At 41.4% G+C, this 24,483-nt stretch overlaps 1 long non-coding RNA gene across 1 annotated transcript; it reads right to left on the reverse strand.

The window, feature by feature from the left end:
- Positions 1-242: 242 nt before the first annotated feature.
- Positions 243-24,202, reverse strand: LOC122815422. The gene is made up of 2 exons (XR_006366954.1): positions 24,068-24,202; positions 243-1,014 (listed from the first exon to the last, which is right to left on the reverse strand). It is a non-coding gene; the product is annotated as an uncharacterized LOC122815422 (long non-coding RNA).
- Between the last annotated feature and the right edge of the window lie 281 nt (positions 24,203-24,483).

Below are 24,483 nucleotides of genomic sequence, written 5' to 3' on the forward strand. Positions count from 1 at the left end.
CAACAAATGAGATCTGGTGCAGGGGGACAGCACTGCATTATACCAGCGAGAAGAGTTCACGTTTGCGAAAAGCATACTGTGCTGAATGACATGCAACTTACAGTGATTAGTCCTCTTTTAAAGTGAATGGACGAGACCATTTAGGTTTTTTTTTATATACTCCATTTAAAAGCATTAAATACAGAATTTAAAGCCATTACTGTAATGTACAAAATTTAAAAAGAATGAATCAGTGAGACAAATACTGTAAAAATTAATTTATACATACATTCAAACTTAAAAACAATTTAGTTAGAAACTTACACTAAACACAGCACATTTAACTTGCATTTGATCCCTGATGCAATGCTGGGTGCAAGTGGGTATATACATCTCTTTCTGTGCAGGAGAACAAGAATAAAAACACAGGTAATGAGAAAATGGATAAATTAACTAATGAGATTTGAACACATATCCTTAGATGTAAAAAAATTATACTGGATTTTAGCTCTACAGACTCAATCCAGCTAAACTTGAAAATTTTCCAAGAAGCAAAAAAAAACAATAATAACAATGACCCTGTGACTCCACAAAATGCATACATAATCTGATCTTTTGGGTGGGGTCTTCTTTTCTGATGAACTTGAACATTAACTTGAAAATGGTAGTTTCACACATTCAAATGCAGTCCATAATTATGTTAAAAATACACAAGCCATCTCAGCCTATTTCATGAAAGCAGATGACATCATACTGGATTAAAAAGCAGCTTTCAATATGTTCTCATCTAAGTTTTTTTTTCAAAAAAACTGCACGACCAAATCATTAAGCTTAAGATTCTTCCTCTGTGTCTGCAATGAGTTCCATCAGTTTCATCTTTCACTTAACACTTCAGGCTGCTCATCCTAGACATCAAATTTCTCTTCACATATACTGTGCCCATGTTCCTCATACTCATCTCGAGTTACCACCATATTCTCAAAGTCGTCATTTTCTGACAACAGTTTTCCACCTTCCCATGCATAAGTTATGGGGCTGAAACACAAAAAGACATTAGATGGCATTGACTTTTGATTTTAACATTGAATCACACTTATATTAAGTAAAATTCTATAATGTTCAGTATCGAAAACACTGTTAGCCTTCATAAACATACAAACAATACATCAAAACAAAATAAAATGTGCTCAAGTTTAGCTATTTGATGGAATGCACTTGGAAGAGGTCTGGCAGGTTGCTTGCTATAGTTCCTCGACATCCCAAATTATTTAATTCTCGAAGACATCTGCAATGACTCCCTATCAGGCAAAAAAGTTCTTGGAATGTTTCTAAAGGACCTGCCAACAATCTCTAGGTTAAAGCCTGACCTGTGAGGCTTTGCTCATTTACTTTTCAGGCCTTGACTTGTAGAATTTGGGGGACAGATTCATTAGGTTGAAAGCACTGAGCTTCATTCAAAGGTCAAAACCACAACTGTGAACCTACATGCTACCATCTTTTTTTTAACTTCTAAGAAAGATGGTACAGTCGGGATTTTTTTTTTTTTTAATCACTGCCATTTCACCACTATAGTGTGATCTTGGAGTTGGCCTATACAAATAACAGAAGGAGTGAAAACATAGTTCCCCACACAGGGGGTGCAGGGGGCTTACCTCCCTGTACAGCACTTGTTTTAATTTAATTTTACCTGTTTGCACTGTTAGTTTCAACCTAAAATTTTTTGGTAGTAGACATTCATAGTGTTCAACTTACTGAATGTCAGCTCTGACATCTTTAGGAAGGCACACAAAGTAAGTTACTCAAAGCATCAATCACACTATATTCATACCCCACCCAACAAGATAACTCGGATGGGAAATAAGGGGGATGGAGAGAGATGGAGTGGATACTGCAGCAGTAATCACTCAAACATAGATTAGTTGTGTAAAATCTTACCATAACCATACATGTCCTTCTCTTCTGTGTTGCAGTATTCTCACTGTGGGATCCTCCACCTCAGGTGACCTGAACATCTGACTCCTATGTAAAAGCTTAAGTCTGGTTGTTGTCAGGTGCGTGGAACGTCACACGTAGGGCCATAAACCATGGCCCTTAAATGTGATGTCTGCATGCACAGACCTCAGAACTGACTTCCCAGTCGGACAACTGTCTAAGGAGAACAAGAATGATGCCATCCAGACAGGGTAAATGTGATGAAGGGGGGACAGGAGGGGGGCAGGAATACTGCAACATGGAAGCAAAGGACACCTATGGTTATGGTAAGATTTTACACAACTAATCTATGTCCTTCTATTCTCATGTTGCAGTATTCTCATTGTGGGAGAGTACCACAGCTCAAACTGAGGAAAAGGTGGAGGAAGAAGTTCCAGTCTCCAGGAAACCATGGAAGATGGCCCTTGCAAATTCTGTTCTGGCTCTGGAGATATTGTCCAACTTAGAATGTTTGGTAAAGGTATGCACAGATGACCATGTGGCTCCCTCTTGTATGGTGGCTAAATCCAGGCCTTTGAGGAAGGTGCCTGAAGAGGCCACTGCTCTAGTAGAATGTGCTTTAACATTGTAGGGTAAGTCTTTGCCATGAAAAGTGTAACAGAAGGTAATGTTTTTTCATATCCAGGAAGATAATGTATGTTTGGATACAGCTTTCTACAGGGCCCTGAGGTGGAAGGATACAAAGAGCTGACCGGATCTTCTGATACTCTTGGTCTTGTCCAGATAAAATCTTAATTGCCTGTGGACATCAAGGGAGTGGAGCACTCTCACTGATATTTTGAGGTGAAGGGAAGAAGAAGGTGGGTGAATGAGTAGACTGGTTGAGGGACAGTTCATTGACCACTTTGGGCATGAAGGTGGGGTTGGTGCGAAGGGTCACCCTGTCTTTGTGGAAAATAGTGTAGGGTGAGGATGCCATGAGTGGCTGAAGTAAGGGCTACTAATAGGACAGTCTTTCAGGTACACATCTGCAGAGAGGCATGGTTTGCTGGTTCAAATGGGGCAATGGTGAGTTTCACCAGAACGTAGTTCAAGTCCCAAGGTGGGGGGGAATAGGTTTTCTCGGTGGTCTGAAATGGAGAACCCCCTTCAGGAAAAGTTTGATTTCCATTCTGGAAAGGAGGGGTGGTTCCATAGATAAGCAAGCTTAAATGGCAGATAAGTTGACATTCATTGAGGAGTACAAAAGCTCTGATTTTAGGAGCTCACACATGTAGGCTAGAACTAGGGGTACATCTGCTTGGAAAGGGGTCGAGTTGCCTTTGGAGACACCAGTTGGAGAACCTTTTCCATTTTGAAACAGGATCTCCTGGTAGTGGCTTTCCTGGCCTCCTGCAGGACGGACAGCATGTCCTCAAACTACTGATCCCTTTCAGACATCTGTATTCTGTCACCCACAGGGTTAGGCTGAGTGTTTCCAGGTGTGGATGAATTAGAGAGCCTTTCTCTTCTGTAAGCAGGTCCACCTTGTGAGGCAACTTGTGGCGACTGGCCTTGGCAAGAGATAGAAGTAGGGGGAACCAATGCTGCTTTGGCCAATAGGGAGTCACCAACAAGATTTCTGGCTTGTCCTTCTGGATTTTCAGTAGGACTTTCTGAATGAATGGGAAAGGGGGGAAGGCATAAAGGAACAGTCCCTTCCAAGAAATTGAAAAGGCATCCACCCTCTAAGCTAGTGGGGAGGGGGTTCTGGAGCAGAATAGCTGCAATTGTCTGTGCTGAGGTGAAGCAAACAGATCAATCTGTGGTGTGCCCCACTAGTGGACAATGTCTAAGAACACATCTCTGTGTAACATCCACTCGTGATGTTGAGAGAAGGATCTGCTGAGGGCATCCGCCTGATGGCTGTCTTGGGATGGAATGTAGACTGCCTGTAGTGTGACACCGTATTGGGTGGCTAACTCCCATGTCTGCATTGCAAGCATGCTGAGTAAATAGGACCTGGTCCCCCCATTTGTTGATGCACCACATCACAGTTGTATTGTCTGTGAAAATGTGGAGGGGACCTTCTTGAATTAGAAGAAGAAAGCTCTGCAGGGCTAGAAGGAGAGGAGACATTTCCCTCACGTTGATGTTTTTTCTGGAGGGACGCCTCTCACTGAGCCTGCACCTTGAGGCCATTCATAGTGGCCCCCACCCTAGATCTGGGCATCTGTGTGCATAAAGTGCACTGGTTTGGTGGGTTGCAAAGGTAGGCCTGGATTCTGGTTTACTTGTTGGATCCACTACCTCAACTCTGTCTTTAGACAGGGTAGGAAGGCACCTGAAATTCCACGGGGTGATTGTGTTGTGACCATACATTTTTCAAGTACTACTGGAACTTCCTCATGTGCAGCATGGCTAACGGTAGCATAGGAAGTGTAGCTGCCGTGAGGCCTAGTAGACAGAGGAACTGCCCGGCAGAAATGTGGTTGGCCAGAAGTAGCTCCTGGAAGAAGTTGGCTAGAGAGTAGACTTTGTCCTGAGGATGGAAGGTCTTCATCAGATCTGTTCTTATCCTGCAGTTCAAGAAGGTCTGGGTTGGGGTGAGGGAGGACTTTGTCAGGTAGAGGGTGAACCTCAAGCTCTGAAGCAGGGACACAATGAATTTTGAGTGGGTCCTGAGAGTACTTTCCTCTTCTGCTAGAATGAGGAGGTTGTCCAGGTAAAGGTACATTTGTATGCCTTTTGTTTGGCAGTAGGCTACATCTGGGGCTAGACACTTTGGTTTATCTACTGCACCAAGGATCTTCACAAAGGGTGAAACAGAAAATACAAAGTGTGAATGTAGTTTAGGTGAATGGGAATGTGGAAGAATGTGCCTGTCATCATCCCTTCAGTGTCCATGAATGCCCTGGAAGAGTGGGAATGAAGTTTGAAGGCAAGGATGAGGAAAGGAAAGCAACCTGAAAAGAAACCTGCAGAGAAAAGTCAGAATGGGCCCCAAGGGGCATCCCGCTTTTTAGGGCAAGAAAAGCCCTAACAGGACTAGAACACCCAGGGAACAAACCCTTTTATGGTCCGAGGAAACCCTATGAGATCTTGGATGATGATCTCGGATGATCTGGGGATTTTTGGAGGAGGGATTTTGCAGGGTGGTGGGGTTTGCCTGGTTTTTCCTGCCAAGTACCCTTTCCCCTTTCCCCTCAATGATAGGACAGCGGGCTGAAGTGACTCTCATCAAAATGGGTAGTAGGAGAGAGACAGGGGGAGAGGGGGTGGGTGCTAGGCAGTCACACACTGTTTCCATCTAGAAAGGGCTGTCTGGGGGTGGGCTGTGAAGAGGCTGTCCTGGGGGAAGGAGCCTTTCTAGTTCCTTTCCTGTGCCTTGAGGAAGAGGAGGTGAAGGAGGCAGGAGCCCTCCTGACAAAGGTGGGCTTAGCTGGGTAGTTTCTATAAAACTATGGAATAGGTGAGACCAATAATGAGTTCCTGACTTTCTTTGCTTTTTTTCTGGAGACTTTCAAACAGTTCAGCGGACTGTTTGCCAAACAGGACTTTATTGTCTAGTGGTGCATCCAAGATTTTGTTTTTAAAATCATCAGTGAGAGGTTGTCTTCTGAGCCAGGAATATCTGTGTAATACAGAGGCTGAGGCAGCAGACCTGGCTGAAGACTCAGCAGCATCATAGCTGCACTTGATAGAATGTTTGGCAACCTGTGCTGCTAAGGAGAGCTTAGATGCTAACTGTGTTTTTATTAGGTGAGTCAGGCAGGGAAGAAAGCAATGAAGTTGCCTGGGAAACCAATTATAGGGCATATTTGACCATGTGATCCGATACTTGACTGCCCTGAAGGTTAGGGTGTAAAAAGTGTAAATCTTTTTCCCCAGTCCATCCATGACCTTACTGTCCTTCTCGGATGGCAGAAGGGAGTAAGAGGGGATTTGACTGGATTGTTTATCTGGGGCCCACTGTGACGACTGCAGGGTCTGCCATAGGTGGCTTAATGAGGTACTTGCAGTCATCAGGGACTTTGTAAAACCTGTTAGGTCTTTTGGGGGCTAGGGGCTGTGATTCAGGGGTCTTGGATGCTGAGGCAAATGCATCCAGGTAAGCTGGAATCACAGGGGGGATAGCAGAGGGAGAGGAGGACTCCATCTGTAGCAGTTCAAAGTATCTCTTTTGTACCTCAGTCATCCGTGTGGCATCCCATTTGAAAAACTCCCTCATTTTGGAGATAGTCTCCCCCAAAAGAAATATCTTCAAGTGGAGAGTCTCCTTCCAAGGAGTCCTCATCTGGGGAGTAGTAGTCCAGGGGAGAAGCTAGCTGGGAGGTATATGTCAAAGACTCATCTGATGAACAGGAGGTAGAGGAATATTCCTCCTGAGTTTGAGTAGGGGGAATGGAAGAAGTTGAAGCTGGCCTTGGACTGAGAGTAAGCAAGCCAGGAGCAAGTGAAGCTGTGGGCCTAAGAGCCATAAAGGCCTGTACCAAAGACTGGGAAAATGTTTGCCAGTATAGTTGTCTTCAGTTGAAGAGGTTATATGATTGTTTTTTTTGCTTCTACATAAGAGGGGCAGTCTTAGTGGCTTATATGCAGATAAGCAGAGCTAGGATCTGGCATCTGGCATGTGGGAGAAGAGTACTGTTCTAGTACTGTGGGCGGCTGTCTGGTGAAGCTCGGTTCCCTCTTGACATCAGCTGAAGCCGACGTCAGGGTAAACTCCGTGGACGTGCCGACTGGAGATTATAGGGTGGCTTCCATAAAGGTACCCACTGATGTTGCCATTTCTTCCAGACATCCCTCAGCCCCTAGACCGGTAGCTGGCGGGACGTCCGACATCGGAGGAGAAGAGACAGTAGGCCTTGCAACCTTGGCATTCTTTTTAGGCAGCTTTACCTCGATGGATGACTTGGGTTCCATGCCTAGGGCTAATCGCTTTAGTCATTGGTTTTCCACAAAAAGTTTCAGGGCTGCCAGCCGACTGCGTAGGGTTTTAGGGACGAATGACTGGTAAATGCTTAAGGTCATATAGTCATGGGATTGGCCTATACAAAACAAACAAAGCTCATGGGAATCCTTGTGCGGAATCCGGCGGCCGCACTTACATTTCCCTTTTTGATGACATCAACTATTTAAAAGGGAGGAACAGCAACCTAAGCCTAACAGAAAAATGAAAAATTCCCCAATGGGGTACTTATCTGAAGATGTCTTCTGAAGCAAGGAGTGAAGCGAGCAAGCTGACGTTCGACTGCGGCAGAGAAGTTCTGAGGTCTGTGCATGCAGACGTGACATTTAAGGCCCATGGTTTATGGCCCTGCATGTGATGTACCATGCCCTTGACAGCAACCAGGCTTAAGCTTTTGTATAGGAGCCGGAGGTTCAGGTTGCCTGAGGCGGAGGATCCACAGTGAGAATACTGCAGCATGAGAATAGAAGGACATCTACTGTTATGGTAAGTTTACTTATACATCTGTACTATATTCTTCATAAGGATCACTGCTGGAGTAGCCTTCAGTATATGTACATATAGAATATATTGACTTAGAGGAGGAAGCATAAGGGTCCAAGAGCCCCTGGAGAATGGTCTTAGCACAGCCTGTCCTAGATCTGGAGAAGGAATCTGTGGATTTAAAAGTATGTACAGAGGACCAAGCCACTGCCTCTAGAATACTTCTAGAATCCAACTCTTCCCAAAAAGCCACAGATGAAGCAAAGACTCTGGTAGAATAAGCCTTGACCCTTCTTGGTATAGTCTTACTGTGGTGGGCATAACAAAAGGTAGTAGTATGAGATGATCATTTAGAAAGTCGGCTTTGCACAGGTTGTCCTTTATTTTTACCTTCAAAAGAACTGAAAAACTGATTAGACTTCCTAAAAGACAGTAACTGAGCTGCCTGTGTGCATCCATGGTATAGGAAGATGGATATCTTTGCTCACGGGAAACTCAGATACCACTTTAGGCATAAAAGAAGGATTAGTTCTTAAGGAAAACCTAGCTTGTGGAAAATGTGATAAGGTTGACACATCATAAGAGCTTACAACTCAGATACTCTTCTTGCAGAGGACAAAGCAATCAGTAACACTATTTCCCATGTTAAAAATCACAAGTCAGCCTGATGAGATGGTTCAAATGGAGCAAGAGTTAGTTGTTCCAAGACAAAGTTAAGATCCCAGTGATGAACCAAGTGTTTTCTAGGATACTCCATAAACAACACCCCTTTCAAAAACACTGTTACATAAGACTGAACTGAAAGATGGGGAACCATGGGCAGACATGCTGAAATGGCCAACAAATGAGACCTGATGGAGGATTAAGACAGGCCATGGGACAGTAACTTGCACAAATAATGTAGAACCACAGAGACACTAACTGCGAAAGGGTAATGGTTCTTGTCTTGGCACCAACTAGAAAATCCTTTCCATTTACTAATATATGATTTTCTTGTGGCATGTTTTCTTACCTTTTTTAAAACCTGCTCCACATCCTTAGAATCTTAATACCTTTTAGGCACCCATTTTCTATCTCCAGGCAAATGGTTGCTGTTGCTAAGGGTCTGGATGACTCAAACAACCCTTGTCCTGTGAGAGTAGGTCCAGTCTGTGAGGAAGCGTGTGGTAATTGCCCTTGGCCATTCCTAACAGAAGGGAGGACTACTGTTGCCTAGGTCCGAAGGAAGTGACCACAATGATCTTATGCGTGTCTGAATCTTCAAAACAACCCAGGATATTAGTGGAAAAGCATACAGGAACACTCGTCTTCAAGAAAAAGCAAGTAAGATGTCTGTAGAGTAAGATTGTGCTGAGAAGCTATATCTTAAGCTACAATGGCTAGTCTGCGCAGACAGTAATGGTGAGATGATAAAATCAGCATGCAAAGGATAATAATATTGCTGAAACTGAATTCAAGTGTTGGTGAGTACCTTAACAAGATGGACCCTGTTTTTAAAAAAATCTCACCAAGACAACATAGACTGTATTTATACAGCATACACCATGGACAAAAGTAGGCTAAAAAAATTAAAAAGACAGCTGGGTGCAGAAATCCCAGGATAAAGTGCCCATTCTTGGATGGAGCATTAGTGCCAGGAGTGGAAAAAATGACAATATAAAATCCTCAAGACACAAACTTTCCTACAATGGGGTTAGGCCGGGCTCAGGGGAGGATGGCCGCCAAGTTGTAGAAGGAAATAGTAGTCCACAAAAATTGACAGGCCAAAAAGAGCCATAAAGATGATAGAGTGGGCTACTGAGGATAAGAAAAAACTTATGTATTGTTACTATTATGAAGGAAGCCCAGAATGTCCAGACAGAAGATGTACTAAAAGATAATGACAGAAATTGGAGGAAAGAAAACTACTTGCACAAGAAAAACTTGTCAAAAGCTTCAAATGCAAATTTGTGTTCATTAATACAAGAGATTCATGAAAAACATTTTATAGACCAAGAAACATTGGGATGTCTGGACAAAGAAGCAGCTGAGGAAGTGCGAAAATATAACAAACAAAAATCTAGAGATTTTTGAAAGGTAAAGAACTACAGACATGGGAAAGAAAGAGATCTGATATGGTGCAATATTTATGCAAAAGAGAAAGCCAAAATAATAAATACAAAATAGCAACCCCAAAGATATTTGAAGATAAATATAGGCAAAGGCACCCAGATAAGGAACATTTCATAATACAAATATAAGATTACAAAGGGGGAACGTAGAACAGAAGATTAGTTAAGGAGAAGTTAAAAAAAAAGAAGCTGAAGTTATAGAATACCTGCATTGTGAAGGATTTAGTGTAGAAAGTCTAACACAGGTTATGTCACAGCATGATGGAATAATGAGTCCCCCAGGTAAGGAGAAACATGAGGAGCAGGAGGCATGGAGACATCTGAAGAAGAAATATGGGCATGAGAAAGAAATGGTGATTTAATATGGTGCAATATTTATGCAAAGAGGAAAGCAAATCTAATCAATAGAAAAAAAGAAGCAGCAAAGATATTTGAAGAGACATACAGGCAAGGGCAGCCAGATATGGGCAATTTTACTATAAAATATAAGAAAATAAAGGGGGAAAGAAAAGAGGACTAGTAATGGAGAAATTAAACAGATAGAAACTGAAGTTATGGATTACCTGCGAAGATAAGGATTTAATGTAGAAAATCCAACTCTGATAATATCCCAGCAAGAAAGAATAATGAAACCCCAAACTAAGGATAAACCAGTGGAGCAGGAAGCATCTGATCAGTTACCATACATAGGTACTTTTGTTGGAGTTGCACAGCAAGGGAAAGAAAAGGAAACTGTGGCAACTCTAATGCAGTCAATATTGTGGAGTGGTAGGCCAGTGAGTTCCCATATGAAAAAGCAATGGATGACACAGTGAAGCTGAAGAAAATATGGCATGGGAGGACTTTCTGGAACTTTATGAAGAATGCCCGCAGGAAACAAACAAAGAATATGCCCTTAGTTTTGAAGAAAATTATCTAAAGGAAGAATTCCTTGATTTAATAGAGATGGATAGACATATTAAGACCAATGAAAGAAATAGACTACAGAAAGTCAATAAGACCCAAACGTTAGATGTTTGATAAAACAAATGAACACAGTAATCAAGAGATGGTTCATAGAAATTCATGCGATATGAGAGAAGTAAATAGGATATATTACTGTACAGCTAAATTAATAAAGTATTATCACAAAAATACAGGGCAGTAAGGGAAAGGAAGGGGAGAAATCAAATGCCATCACAGAAAAAAAGAGAAAAAAATAAGACAAGAAGTGTCACTGTTAGAAGAGTACAAAAGAGGGAACAGATCAACGAAAATACAAAGAAAGATCAGAAGTAATAAAAGGAACTCGCAGTATCAGAACAGACCAGGATATATCATACACTACTGCAAATAACAATAAACTAAAGATATCAGCACAAGCAGAAAAACTTAGAAGATATGCAGATAAATATAAAGGAAAAGTACAAGATAAACAATTTATTGATAACCCCCAAAAAAGTTTTACAGAGAATTGGGAAACCAGGCAAAAGGAATAGAAACACTACCAAAAAAGAAAAAATATATATATTTTGGAGAAATATCTATGAAGATCCTGTAGAACATAATAAAGGTGTTGAATGGACAGAAGTAGTAAAAAAAATAAAAAGTTCAAATGTACAGGATATGTAAAGGGATGAAATAACAGCCAGACAAACTGAAACAAAATTAAGAAAAGCTCCTAAATGGAAAACTCCAGGCCCAGATGCAATACCCAATTTCAGACAAAGTATCTTTACTTAAAGATTTATCCACGAGTAAGAACTATTTATATGCAGATCCCAAACAGACACCAACCTGGTTAACAACAGGAAAAACAATACTCCTCCTCAAGAGTGAGCCTGTAAGACACCCTGAAAACTACAGACCAACAGCTTGCCTTCCAACAATGTATAAGATATACACTGGAATTAATGCCGACAAGAGTTTATAGTCATTCAGAAGAAAACCCAGTAATGGCAATAGAACAAAAGGGTAATAAAAAGAAAGTAATATGGAACAAAGGATCATTTGTTGTTAAAGTCAGAATGGAGATTTGTAAAAAGGGGAAGAATCTAAGTATGGCATGAATAGACTACAAAAAAGCATATGACAGCATTCCACAGTCATGGATAAAGTGTTTACAGATGATCAATTACATTACAGTGACCATGAAACAGTGGCAAACCACTCTGCAACTAAGCCATAATAAAGAACAAATCATTATCGCAGGGATAAAAATTCAACTGATTTTCCAGGGTGAGTGTCACCGATGCTCTTTTGTCTTGCCATTAACCTGTCTACTTAATAGATTAGTTCATGGCTACAATTTGGCTCCTAGCAAACAACGAAGTGTAAAGACTTACCTTTTCTTTGTGGATGATTTAAAACTGTATAGTTCATCGGGTGAGGATCTGAAAGCACAACTGCAAGTGGTCAAAACTTTCTCAGATGACATAAGAATGTCATTCGGTCTTGATAAATGTACAAAAGCAACCTTTAAAGCAGGAACGCTCCAGCACCAAGAATGTAATATGAAAGAACTTGAGCAAAAGAGAGCTTATAAATATTGGGAACTGATGAAGAAGCAACAATAAACATAAACAAATGCAAATAAAACTTAGTACAGAATATTTTAGAAGACTAAAATTAAAACTGAAAACAGCTCTGACATCTAGGAACAAAGTCCAAGCAATAAACCAATTTGCTCATTGTGTTCTAACTTAACAGTTTTGGGATGAATGACTGACCTCAAAAAGTACTGGATTAGCTTGACAGGAAAACAAGAAAAATGCTTCATGCTTAGCAAATGATTTATAAAAAAAATCAGTGTATAAAGATTATATATTCCCCATTCTAAAGGAGGTATGGGTCTCCTTGAAACTGATTATATGAATATATCTGCAATCGTAGGACTGCATACACATTTGCTGACATCCCAAGATCCAAACACAGAGGAAGTTTTAAAACATGAAGAACAAGTCTAAGATGACTTCCCTGCTTAGTTTAGCAGAAGCATATCGGAGTCAAGCAGGAATGTAAATAAAACCAGAAGTGAATAAAAATGAGGTAGCAACTGAGTGTGCCAAAATGCAAAAGAAAGAATAGCAGGTGAAGGATCAGACGAGAAGGCAAAAATGCGGGAAATGCATAAATATGGTTGCAAGTACAGAAAACTCCTGGAACAAGCTCACATCGATCAGGATTTAACTTAGGAATGGTTAAGGAGAGGTGAATTTAAACCAAAAGACAAAATGTTAATAGTGGCGGCCTAGGATAGTGAACTACATACATGCTGGTTTACAAATTCCACTGAGTGTGCCATAGAAACAGACAAATGCAGGTTTTGTAAAACAGAATTGGAAACAAATCGCACATCTTGTTGCTAGGTGTGATACATTAACGGCAGAAGGCTTGTATACTGAAAGGCATAATAATGTGGCAAGACTGCTGATTGGGAATTGTGCAAACATTACAATATTGAAGTAGCTGAGAAGCATTAGAAACATGAGCCACAAAGCATTATTGAAATGATATAATTTACATCACATAGGGTCACCCATTACAAACAGTTAAAAAAAACAGACGTGAAAATAAACAGATACAGTTGTCCAGAAAAATTAGACAAAAGTAGCTTTGATTTGATCACTGAAATTGCTACACCCAGTAATTAAGTGTCTTGTGTACAAACACAGACATCTAGTCGTAAAATAGCAGGATTTGTAGGTAGAAATGAGGGCAATGTGGAAGAAAGATACCCAGACAGTCCCAACAGTAGTAGGAGCAATGGGTCTCATAAAAAACAACTTACAGTTGTATTTAGATATGGTACCGATACATGTAACTCTGTAAGAACTGCAGAAGGAGTCAATTCTGGCCACAATGCGGGTGCTGTAAAGACCACTTTTGGCCAACATCAAAGACTGAAACAATACTAGTTTCGTGAATTTTAATCATACTTCGACTTAGGAACAGCATCCATTCCTGTCATTATATTAGAAACCCAAAAGTCTTGGAGAAATTAAAAAGGGTAATACCTAGCTTCTCCTTGCTTGTTATGTACCACATCAGTGGGATGTTTTCTGTAAACGCTTTTAGAAGTCCTGGGGACCATAGATGATTGTCAGAGTTCAGAGCATCTATTACGTGCCAACATCTATTTTATGTTTATGTGGTTCGGTCAGTCTTTTCTGTTCCAAAGATGGAAATTTTTATCTCTATAGACACAGCTCTCCAAGCAATGTTTAAGGCATTAGTTGTGAATGACTGTGCTGGGTCAGGGAGGGAGAGAGAATGAGAAACCTGGATTCCAACAAATTTGGTGTCTCCACCACTGAATCTCTTTTCACAAACCCCAAAACTGGAATCTGAAAAGTTGGGAGATGTTGATGCTGGGACCACATAGATTTCAGGTATCAATGGATTTTTCTTATGTGGAATCTTGCAAAAGGGATCCTATGTAAATCGTAAAAGTCATGAGATTAAAAATCCTCAGAAATTCTGTTTGAGTCTGTAGACTGAATGGAAAAGCTAAGGAACTGATCTGGATACAGAAAGAATAGTTGTGTAAAATCTTACCAAACCATATAACTATAAACGCCCTTCTCTTCACTGCTGCAGTATTCTTAATCTGTGGGATTTCCCACCTGAAGGAGACCTGACATCGGCCAGTACACAAAAGTGTTACACTACTACTGTAGGGTACGTGGGATGTCGCATATAGGCTGCTGTCGAAAGTAGGCCATAAAAGCCATGTACGCACATACCATCCTCAGAATGGAATGCCCGATTAAGCATATAAAAGATCAGTACAACCAAGCAAAACAATAGACCAGGAGGGAAGGAGGGAGGGACAGAATACTGCAGCAGTGAAGAGAAGGACATCTATGGTTATGGTAAAATTTTACACAACTATTCTATATCCATCTATTCACTTGCTGCAGTATTCTTAAACTGAGGGAGACAGCCAAAGCTCAAGAAGGAAGGGAAGAGCTCTCAATGAAGCCATGTAAAATGACTTTAGCACACCAGTCTCTGGATCTGGAAATGCCACCCAGTTTGTAGTATTTGGCAAGGGTATGGATTAGAAGACTAGGTGGCTGCTTCAAGGATGGCATTGTTTTCTAAGCCCTTGAAGAATGCATTAGAGGAAGACACAGCCTTGTTAGAGTCGACCTTCCCAGGTGAAGACCGTCTCTTTCCATAGAGGGTATAACAAAGGCAAATAGTCTTTGAAGTCCAAGAGGAAACAGTCTGGTTGGAAACGGGTAAACCCAGAGCTTTGGGATGAAAGTTCACAAATAGCTGATCAGATTTCCTGATAGCTTTAGTCTTGTCCAGGTAAAACCTAAATTGTCTGTGTACATCTAATGAGTGCAGTATTCTCACTGTGGTTTTGTGGAGAAGCAAAGAAGGTAGGTAACTAAATGGATTGGTTAAGGGACAACTCATTAACCACTTTTGGCATAAAGGAAGGATTTGTTCTGAAAGATACCCTATCCTTACGAAATATCAAGAAGGGGGACACCGCCATAAGGGCTTGAAGTGCCAACACCCTTCTGGCTGAGGTCATGGCCACTAGTAAAACATTTTTCCGAGAGTAATGTTTGAGGGAGGCTGAAGGTGTGGGCTCAAAAGGGGTCAGGGTCAGCTTTTCTATAACAAAATTAAGGTCCCAAGGAGGAGGAGGACTAGGTTTCCTGGGAGGCCTACTGTGAAGGACACCCTTAATTGTTTCACCTCAAATTTGCACGCTAGAGGGTGAGAAAGAGGCAGATGAGCAGAAATAGCTGACGTGTGTGCTTTGACAGAGGAGTAAGCCAAACCAACAGAGAGCAATTCACACAAGTAAGACAGAACCAATGGGATTACCACGGTTAGTGGGTCTTTGCTTCTTAGAGAGACACCAGTTTCTGGCCTCCTACAAAATCCTAAGCACATCCTCTGAGAATAGGTGTCTGAAGGGGACTAGAATCCTATCACCCACAGTGTCAGCTGTAGCACTGACAGGTGTGGGTGTATTAGGGATCCTTTGTTATGTGTCTGCAGGTTCACTCTGTGGGGTAACTTGTGGTGATGGCTCTTGGCTAAATGCAGAAGTAGGGGCAACCAGTGCTGTCTTGGACAAAGGGAGTCACCAGCAAGATTTCTGGTTGATCTTGTCGAATTTGAACAGGACCTTTAGTATTACAAGAAAGGGAAAGAACGCATACAAAACATCCCCTTTCAAGAAAAGAAGAGGGCGTCTACCTTCCAATACACAGGACTTGGGACTTTGGCATAAAATTCTGGAAGTTGTTTGTTCAGGGTGGAGGCAAATAAGTCTATTTGAGGAATATCCCATTGGTGGACTATGTCCAGGAACACATCCTTATGAAGCATCCATCTGTGGGACTGAGACAGGGACCTGCTTAAGGAGTCTGCCACGAGATTCCAGTTGGAGGTACACTGCATGAACAGTCAAGTGTAAAGGAGATATGATTTGCCCTTCCTGCTTGTTCACATACCAGAGGGCTGTCAAGTTGTCTGTGTACAGTTGTAGAAGGCCTCGGTAAATGAGAGGTTGAAATGCTTGTAGAGCTAGTAGCAATGCTTGCACTTCCCTGATGTTGATATGTTCTGACTTTTTGGAAGGGAGACCAAATTCTCTGAACTGTGATGTGCCCAAAGCTGCTCCCCATCCCATGTCTGATGTTATCTGTGTAAAGTTCCAGGACTGGGGTGAGAGGATGCAGTGGTAGTCTAGGATTTAGGCTTATCTGTTGGAGCCACCAGAGCAGTTCCCTCTTTAGGCAAGGGATTAGGGTGACTTTGTATTCTAGTGGATAAGAATGCTGGGTCCACACTGATCTGAGGAATCAATGGAATTTCCTCATGTGGAGTTTTGAGGAGTTGCATGTCTTCATATTCAGATGCATCAGAGTAATCAGACTCTTGTTCAGACAAAACTACAGGGGACAGATCTCTTTTCCTTTTGGAGGGGGTAGCTTGGCTTCCTCTGATCAGCATAATAAGGTCTTCTGCCATTTTAAGCATTAGAGACTGAGGCAAGGAAGCAGGTGCCTGAGATTGGGTCATCAGTTTCTTGGGTGTGGTTTGTACCCTGGGCCTAAGAAACTTGGTCGTTTTCAAGAGAACTGTAATCGTGAAAGAAGACGTCAGTTTGTGTTGAGAACCGGTAGTACGAAGGACTTCCTCGGAAGCCGGTGCGCCTGCTCAGTGGTTCCGGACCCATCCAAGGTAGAGACAACCGCAGGATCCTTAGTCTAAGAAGAGTTTTGCAGCATACCAGACTCCGAAAGGGTCTCAGTAGTGGCCTACGAATCCACAGAAGTGGGCATCAGAGGCTGTGAAAGCACCTCACTGAGGACCGGAGAACCGACGACCAGCTTAACGGGAGTGTCATCGGTAGGTTTGGACCTGTGCAGTCTGTCACTGTTTTTATCTTTACGTTTGTTCGGAAGATCTGCTGTCGGATGGCTTACCGAAGCCATATCAGAGTTTGAGGAATGTAAGCAAAAATATCTAGCTACAATAAGGGCCCGATGATGGATAGTTCTGGCTTTGAACAAAGCACAGAAGCAACAGCAGGGGACGTCGTGGTCTGGGCCTAAACAAGTGATGCAGTAAGAATGAAAGTCTTGGTGTGGTATTTGCTTTCCACAGGCGAGACAATTAACTTTTTCTGACATCGGTTAGTGCAAGAAAAAAGGATCCAAAATGGGGTACTTAGCTTTAGAAGACTTCAGCTTCAATTTGGCAGACGAAACTCAGGTAGCGGCCGACCGGCACTCATGCGAACTGCTTTTGCTTCGGGATCCACGGCAAGAAAGACTGATGTAATGGCGTCGGCTGCCTTAATTTAGACTACTGACGACCTGACGTCAGTCCTGAAGTGACAGCAACAGATGCAGAAATACTAAGCCTCTGGTATTTGGAACGGCCAAGGGCTACCCTAGCAGGGATAACCCAAATGTGATGACTGCAACAGTGAAACACAAAGAACACCTGGTTTCCTTGGTGGTCTGACGTGAAGGACATCTTTCAAGAAAAGCATGACTTCCAATCTTGAAGCCAACGGAGGGGGTTTATAGGCAGGCACAAATGGCCGTGAGATGAGCTTTTACTGAAGAGTATGATAATCCAGTCTTCAGTAATTCATACAGCTATGACAAAACCACCGGAATATCCACAGACAATGGTTGCAGGTTTGAGAAAGACACCAGATGAAAAACCTCTTCCATTTGGAAATGTAGGATTTCCTAGTACTGGGTTTTCTGGCCTCCTGCAGAACTTGCAGAATGTACACAGAAAACAGGTGTCTGAAAGGGATCAAAACCCTATCACCCACAGTGTCAGATGAAGGTTTGACATTTGTGGACGTATTAGGGATCCCCTGTCCTGTGTGAGTACATCCATCCCATGAGGTAACTTGTGACACTTGCCCTTGGCTAAATGCAGAAGAAGGGAGAATTGATGCGGTCTTGGCCAAAAGGGGGTCACCAGCAAGATTTTTGGTTAGTCCTGTTGTATCTTTAAAAGAACTTTCTGAAGGGGGGAATGCATAGAGAAACATCCCCTTCCAAGAAAAGGGCAGGGCATCCACCTTCCATGCCAGAGGATTGGGCACTCTGGCACAAAACTTTGAACGTCGTCTGTTCATAGGTGAGGCAAAGAGATCTACTTGAGGAGTACCCCACCGGTGGATAATGTTAAAAAAACACATCCCTGTGCAACATCCATTCATCTGATTGAGTCACAGACCTGCTCAAAGTGTGTGCCACAACATTATGACTGGAAGGACTGTAGACTGCCTGAAATGTTAGCTGATATTGAGTTGCCAACTCCCAAGTCTTGAGAGCCAGCCTGCACAGGAGATGTGATTTGCCCCCCCCCCCCAGGCTTGCTGACATACCAAAGAACTGTGGTGTTGTCTGTGAACCACTTTAGGGGACCTAGAAGGAAAAGAGGTTGAAATATTTGAATGGCAAAAATGAGAGCTCTCATCTTTATGTGTTCCACCATTTGGAAAGGAGAGCACGTCTTGAACCTTCCAAGAGTTGAATATTGCCCCACCCATCCCATGTCTGAGGCGTCCGTGAATAACTCCTGAGATGGAAGGGGAAGTTGGAGGGAAAGCCCTGGATTCAAGATAACCTGTTGGATCCACTACAATTATTTTTTTCAAGCAGGGAAGAAGAGGAATCACAAAATCTAGTGGATAAGCATGTTGCATCCAGACTGACTTGAGATACCACTGGAGTTTCCTCGTGTGAAGTTTGGCTAGAGGTAACATAGGAACAGTGGATGCCATGAAGCCTAGCAAACGGAGGACCTCCCTGGCTGTCAGGAAGTGAAGTGGAATGATAGCTTGAAAGAAAGTTGTTAGATAAATTACTTTCTGAGGAGTTAAGAAGGCAATATCTTCTCTGTATTCTGCATCCTAGGAAGACATGGTTTTGTGAAGGAAAGAGAAAGGATTTTTGGAAAATTATAGTGAATCGTAGTCTTTCCAGAAGAGAAACTGTGAAATGAAGGTTCTCTAAAAGAATGCCTGGAGAATGACCCTGCAAAAGACATGCATCCTTGACGTCCAGGGACTCCATGAAGGCCTGTGGAAGAATGAGAGGAAGAGTGTTTAAGAAAAGGATGCAAAAGGTGGGGATCTTTAAAAGAGTGTTTTACATGTGACAGATCCAGAATGGGTCTCCAAGGACCATCTTTTCTGGGAACTAGGAACACTCTTGAATGCAACCCTTCCCCTATTTGAGAAGGGGGAACTTCTTGAATGGCTCCCTGAGAAATCAAGGTGTGAAATCACCTGAGGAAAAAATACCAACTGGTCTTTTGGGGGTTGAGGAATACCCCTGAAGGAAGGAAGGGTGTTCCATAGGGTCTATATCACGTAGTCAAAGTATGACAACTTCGAACGTGACATGGTCGAAACTATAAGTTCGAAGTTGTCATACTTCGATTGCTAAAAAAAAAAAAAAAAACAAAAGGAACACACCTGAAGGTTGTAAGCAGGGGTGGCACCCCCCCGCTCTATAAATAAATATAAATATACCAACTCTGAGGTCGCACTACAATGCAGTAAAGGAAATTTCCACTGAAGCGCGACCTCGGAGTTGGTATATTTATAGATGGGGGGGGGGTTGCAGGGGGGCTTGCCTCCCCTTCATACAACCTTTTATTTTGTTTTTTTCCCTTTTTTTTAAATTTTTCTACACATAGTTGAAGTTCTGTAACTTCGGACATATGTGTTCGTACATATGGTAGTCAAAATTATGGAACTTCGATTATGTGATAGAGACCCTGTTCCATACCATGAAATATCCTCTGAGGATAATAGAAAGAACCCTGGAGTCTTGGGTTATCTGTTTCCAATCCAAACAGGGAGAGAGTCAAGGAAAAACTTACGGAAAGTGGGGTCTGGCTGCAGAGAGGTTGGTAGTCACAAACTACCTGGCTTGATTGGAAAGGGTGGTTCCCAGCAGGAGGAGTAGTAGAAGTTTTGGCAGGGTAAGGTTTTCTGGCACCTCTATTACTCTTAGAAGAAGGTCTAGATAGCTTTCTTACAAAGGGAGTTTTAGAAGGATAGTTCCTTTGAAATTTTGGAACTGGTGACAAAAAATTATGTTTAAGGTCCTAGAGCTCCTTGCTCTTTCCTTGCACGGACTTAAAAAGTTGTGCATCTGCAGCTCCAAACAAGGCCTTAGAATCTAATGGAGCACTATAATTTTAGCTTTGACATCATCCGGTAGTGGCTGCAGTCTCAGCCAACAGTACCTCTCAAGGACACAGCCAGATGCAGCAGCTCTGGCAGATGCTTTGACTGCATCATAACTGCATTTAATGGAGTGACGTGTCACTTGTGCAGAGGAACCCAAAATACAAGAAAGGTGAGACTTTAGTGTCTGAGTCTAGAAGCTCCGAAATGAGTTTAGTGGCTTGAGAAAGGGGGGCTAAGGTATATTTGGTCATATACGTTTGGTAGTTTATGGCCCTAAAGGCAACTGTGGCTGAAGTATACACTTTTTTCCCAACATTTCCTTAACTTGGCTCTCTTTACCCAATGGGGGAAGGGAAGCTGAAAGCAAAAGCTTAAGAGGGCTTATCTGCAGCCACTGAGACAGTAGCTGGATCTGCTGAAGGTCATGTAAACAAAAACTTGCAGTCTTCTGGCGCTTTGTAAAACCTGTCTGGCCTTTTAGGGGCAGGAAGTTGTGAATCTGGACACTTAGAAGTAGAGCAGAAAGCATCCAAGAAAGCTGGCAGCACTGGAAGTACTGAAGATGGGGAAGGGGAAGCCATCTGTAACAGATCATATATTTTCTGTATCTGAGAAACCTGAGAGCAATCCCACTTTAAAAATTCTCTCATCTTCAAAAACGTCTCACCAAAGGTAATATCCTCCTTGGGTGATTCTGTACCTTTTGATTCCTTCTCTGGGGAAGCATACCCCAAAGAAGAAGACATCTGGGCAGAATATGCCAGAGACTTATCTCCAGAGGAATCACCTTCATCTGAGAAATCCTCAATCCAAATTCTTTTCTTTGGAGAAACTGGAGAAAGGGAAGAAAGGAGAGAGACCCCTGCAAATTGCCTATGGGCTATAAAAGCATTAAAACAGCCCTTCTGAAAAGGCTTGCCAATCAGCAGTAAGTTCCTGAGAAGGAGACAAATGCTTAGTTTTCTGTTTTTTCATAAGTGGAACATCCATATGACCCTGGGTTCCCCAAATATCTATTGTGGACATCTGCATTTCCCCTGAGGATGTGCTAGCAGGATCCTTTACGGCCTCCACAATGGTACCCATGGAAGAATCATCAGCTACCTCCGAACAAGTCTCCAAGCCAACATTGGCCTTGGAAGAGACAACCAAAATTGGAGGAGCAGCAGAGACCTCAGGCCTAGATTTCTTGGCTTTTTTAAGAATAGGCTCCCCTGAAGGGCCAGGCATAACTTCCATGGCATCACGTGCTAAATGCTTAAGGCAATGGCTTTCTAAATATAAAATGACAGAAGTGAGACAAATGCAAAGGGTCTTTGGAACAAAGGCCTTGCGAATATAGCACTGGAGGCACGGTTGTGGTTACGGCCTAGGCAAAAAAGGCACAAATCATGGAAATCCATATGTGGAATTTGCCTTCCATATTGACACCTGTCCTTCCTAAATGACGTAACCTCAGCAAAACAGCAGCACAAAAAAATGTTAGAAAAAAAAAACGCAGCACTTATCTGACATGGAATCTGCAACTTCACTGTCGAGCAAATGACTGGAGATGGCATTCAAACTGGTGGCAGAAAAGTTCTGAGGATGGTATGTGCAGGTGTCTGCTTTATAACAAACATCATTTTAGGGTTGTATGTGCGACGACGCATGTACCTAACAGTAGCTTTAAACTTTTGTATACTGGCCGGACAGCCTGCAGCAGACTCCCTCATGTTATGAATACAGCACATATGAAGAGAAGGACATCTATTTATACCATACCTGCCGTTTTACAATTACCTTTGGCTAATTTAATCTTACTATGTAAACCATTATCTACAGTAATATAATACTCTCTTCAACCATTCACAGGGGTGTTGTTTTCAAGTACCACATTTCCCAGTAGCAGAATGTGTGGACACACACCCCTCCCGATTCTTATTGTTGCATTCCAAGAACTGTTCAAAATTAGCTGCCATTTTGAACCCAAAAATTAGTTTAGTTCCTAAAATTTCTAATAATGATGGTCATTTAACATATTCCAATTCTTATTAATAATACCTTTAATTGCATTTGCACATTCATTATACTCAATTATAAGGGCTCTGTTATCTCTCATCAAAGGTGTAGATAAAAAATTACTCTCACTTATCAAGATGTGGAAGTAGTGGTAGACCTAGTGGTCTTCTAAACCTAAATCAAAGTAGGGGTTTATATTTATGGCCATATTCTACTAAATTAAATCACTGATATTTCTTATAAACTTAAGAGGGTAACCTCTCTAAAAACATATTTTCTAATTTCGTAAATTCATCATAAACATCCACATTGTTTGAAGTCATCCGGGCTACATGGATATATTGCACTTTAATTAAATTATTTTTCTAACTCATAGGAAGAAGACTGTTATAATGTAAATATGAGTTACTAAGCACAGGTTTTTGGTAAATTTTAGAAACAAACCCCTTACCATTGAATGCAATCAGAGTGCCCAGATAATTCATACTTCTGTTGTTATAATTCCAAGAAAATTTAAGGAAGGCTGTAGTACCATTTAGGAAATTCACAAATTCCTTCATAGCTTCATCTGGACCTTGCCACAGTAAAAATATATCATCCTGGTATTTCAGGTATAGTTTACAAAAAATATAATATATCAAACTAAAAACATGAGCCTTATCCCATGCAAGTAATACCAAGTTAGAGTAAAGTGGGGCACAAACTGCTCCCACTGCCACCTCCTTGATCGGTTTACGAACCTAAAAGCAAGTCTAAGGAAAACTCTGCACATTTAGGACATCTAGGTTAACTAACATTGCAAACGCAGTTACATTTGACTTTCTGTGGAAGATATTCTTTCTGCACAATTTAAAAAGTATCCATTGTTTTTTGGGATCTTATTTCTGTGGGGAGTTCATTCCATGCAGATGAAGTACATTTTACGAATGCTCTTTTCCCTATTACACATCTGAAATACGGTTCGACAAGGACTACGTCATCTTCCTGGCTAATTGTGTTTCTGTAGGCTGGATGTTCACAATAATAATCTCCATGTGTATTGGCAACTCAATTTTCACAGGCTATGCATGCATTTTTTTCACAGAAGGCACCCTGTTTTTGACCCAGACTGGAAAGCCAGGTTTTATAAGGAACAATGCTAGCCAGTGAGACACAGTCAAACCCACTGCAGCTTTTCTTTGCGTCATTCCCACACTCACCTCTATCGTTATCATTTTTATTCATTTTCATTCATCTGTTACAAATGTCCCTCCTCCCTATACCTGTCAATGTAGCTCTAACATCCCACCTTGTGGCAAAAGTAGTAGTATTATCAACCATCCTATTACACGCTTGATATTTCCAACCTTCCCACAAGTTCCTTAGCAACTCTGCAAATTCACATTTATAGCACTTTACCAATCTTAACTATTCTACAGTTCACTAATCCTCTTATATTTTATCTGTTAAACATATCTAAAAACCAAACTTAACTCAGTGTAGTGTTTCTAAAACACATTGTAACTAGGCAATGTAAAACAGACCATCTTACTATCTACCATAAGTTAAAAATTAATACATACATTGTACAAAAAAGATATACAGAAACTATTTACAATTAAATCTAAATGTTATCAGCTTCTAATGTTGCTCTTAGCTGATCTGTGAATTAAAAAATATCTAAATTGCACTGTTCAACTATAAAATAAAGATACACCACACTTGATAATTATATCTAAGTCAGTTAATAACAAAAGATAATACTAATTATGTTTTGGAAAACCACTTAAAATCTAATTATTCAAATATCCAAACTCATGCTTCTTACAAAAAATGTTATTTAAAATAAAGTCATTACAAAAATTATGCAAAGGTTTAAACATCAGCAATAAGTAACAATCTCAGGAGTACTTAAATGTAAAGGGATTTGTCTAAACATACTTATCAGACTGTACTACAGACATTTCAAAATCTGTAGGGGTGAGACACCGGACATCAGAGTAAACTCGATCACGGAAACCTGGAAACAGTGTATTTCCTCCCGTAAGCACAATATTCTTAAAGAAATGAGGCTGCATCTCTGGAAGAAGAAAAAAAAAACAGTATTACATAACATGAAAGCTGGAAGAAAAACAGTAAAATCTCACTGAGGTTCATAGTGACCTGCCTCTGGAAACTGTTCTGTTGCAAAATGTCAGCAGTTCATTTAGTAGTGTTCTGGAAAAACACCCATTTTCTTTGTAATATTCAAGCTGAAAATAATATGGGAACCGATAAAATTTACTAATGGATACAATCTCTTCAGCCAAGTATGAATATATAACAAAAACTTAATTTATTATACACAAATGCAAAAA

Source organism: Protopterus annectens, chromosome 11.part0 (genome assembly GCF_019279795.1).
Source record: "Protopterus annectens isolate FY-2018-M chromosome 11.part0, PAN1.0, whole genome shotgun sequence".
In the NCBI taxonomy this organism is placed as follows: domain Eukaryota; kingdom Metazoa; phylum Chordata; order Ceratodontiformes; family Protopteridae; genus Protopterus; species Protopterus annectens.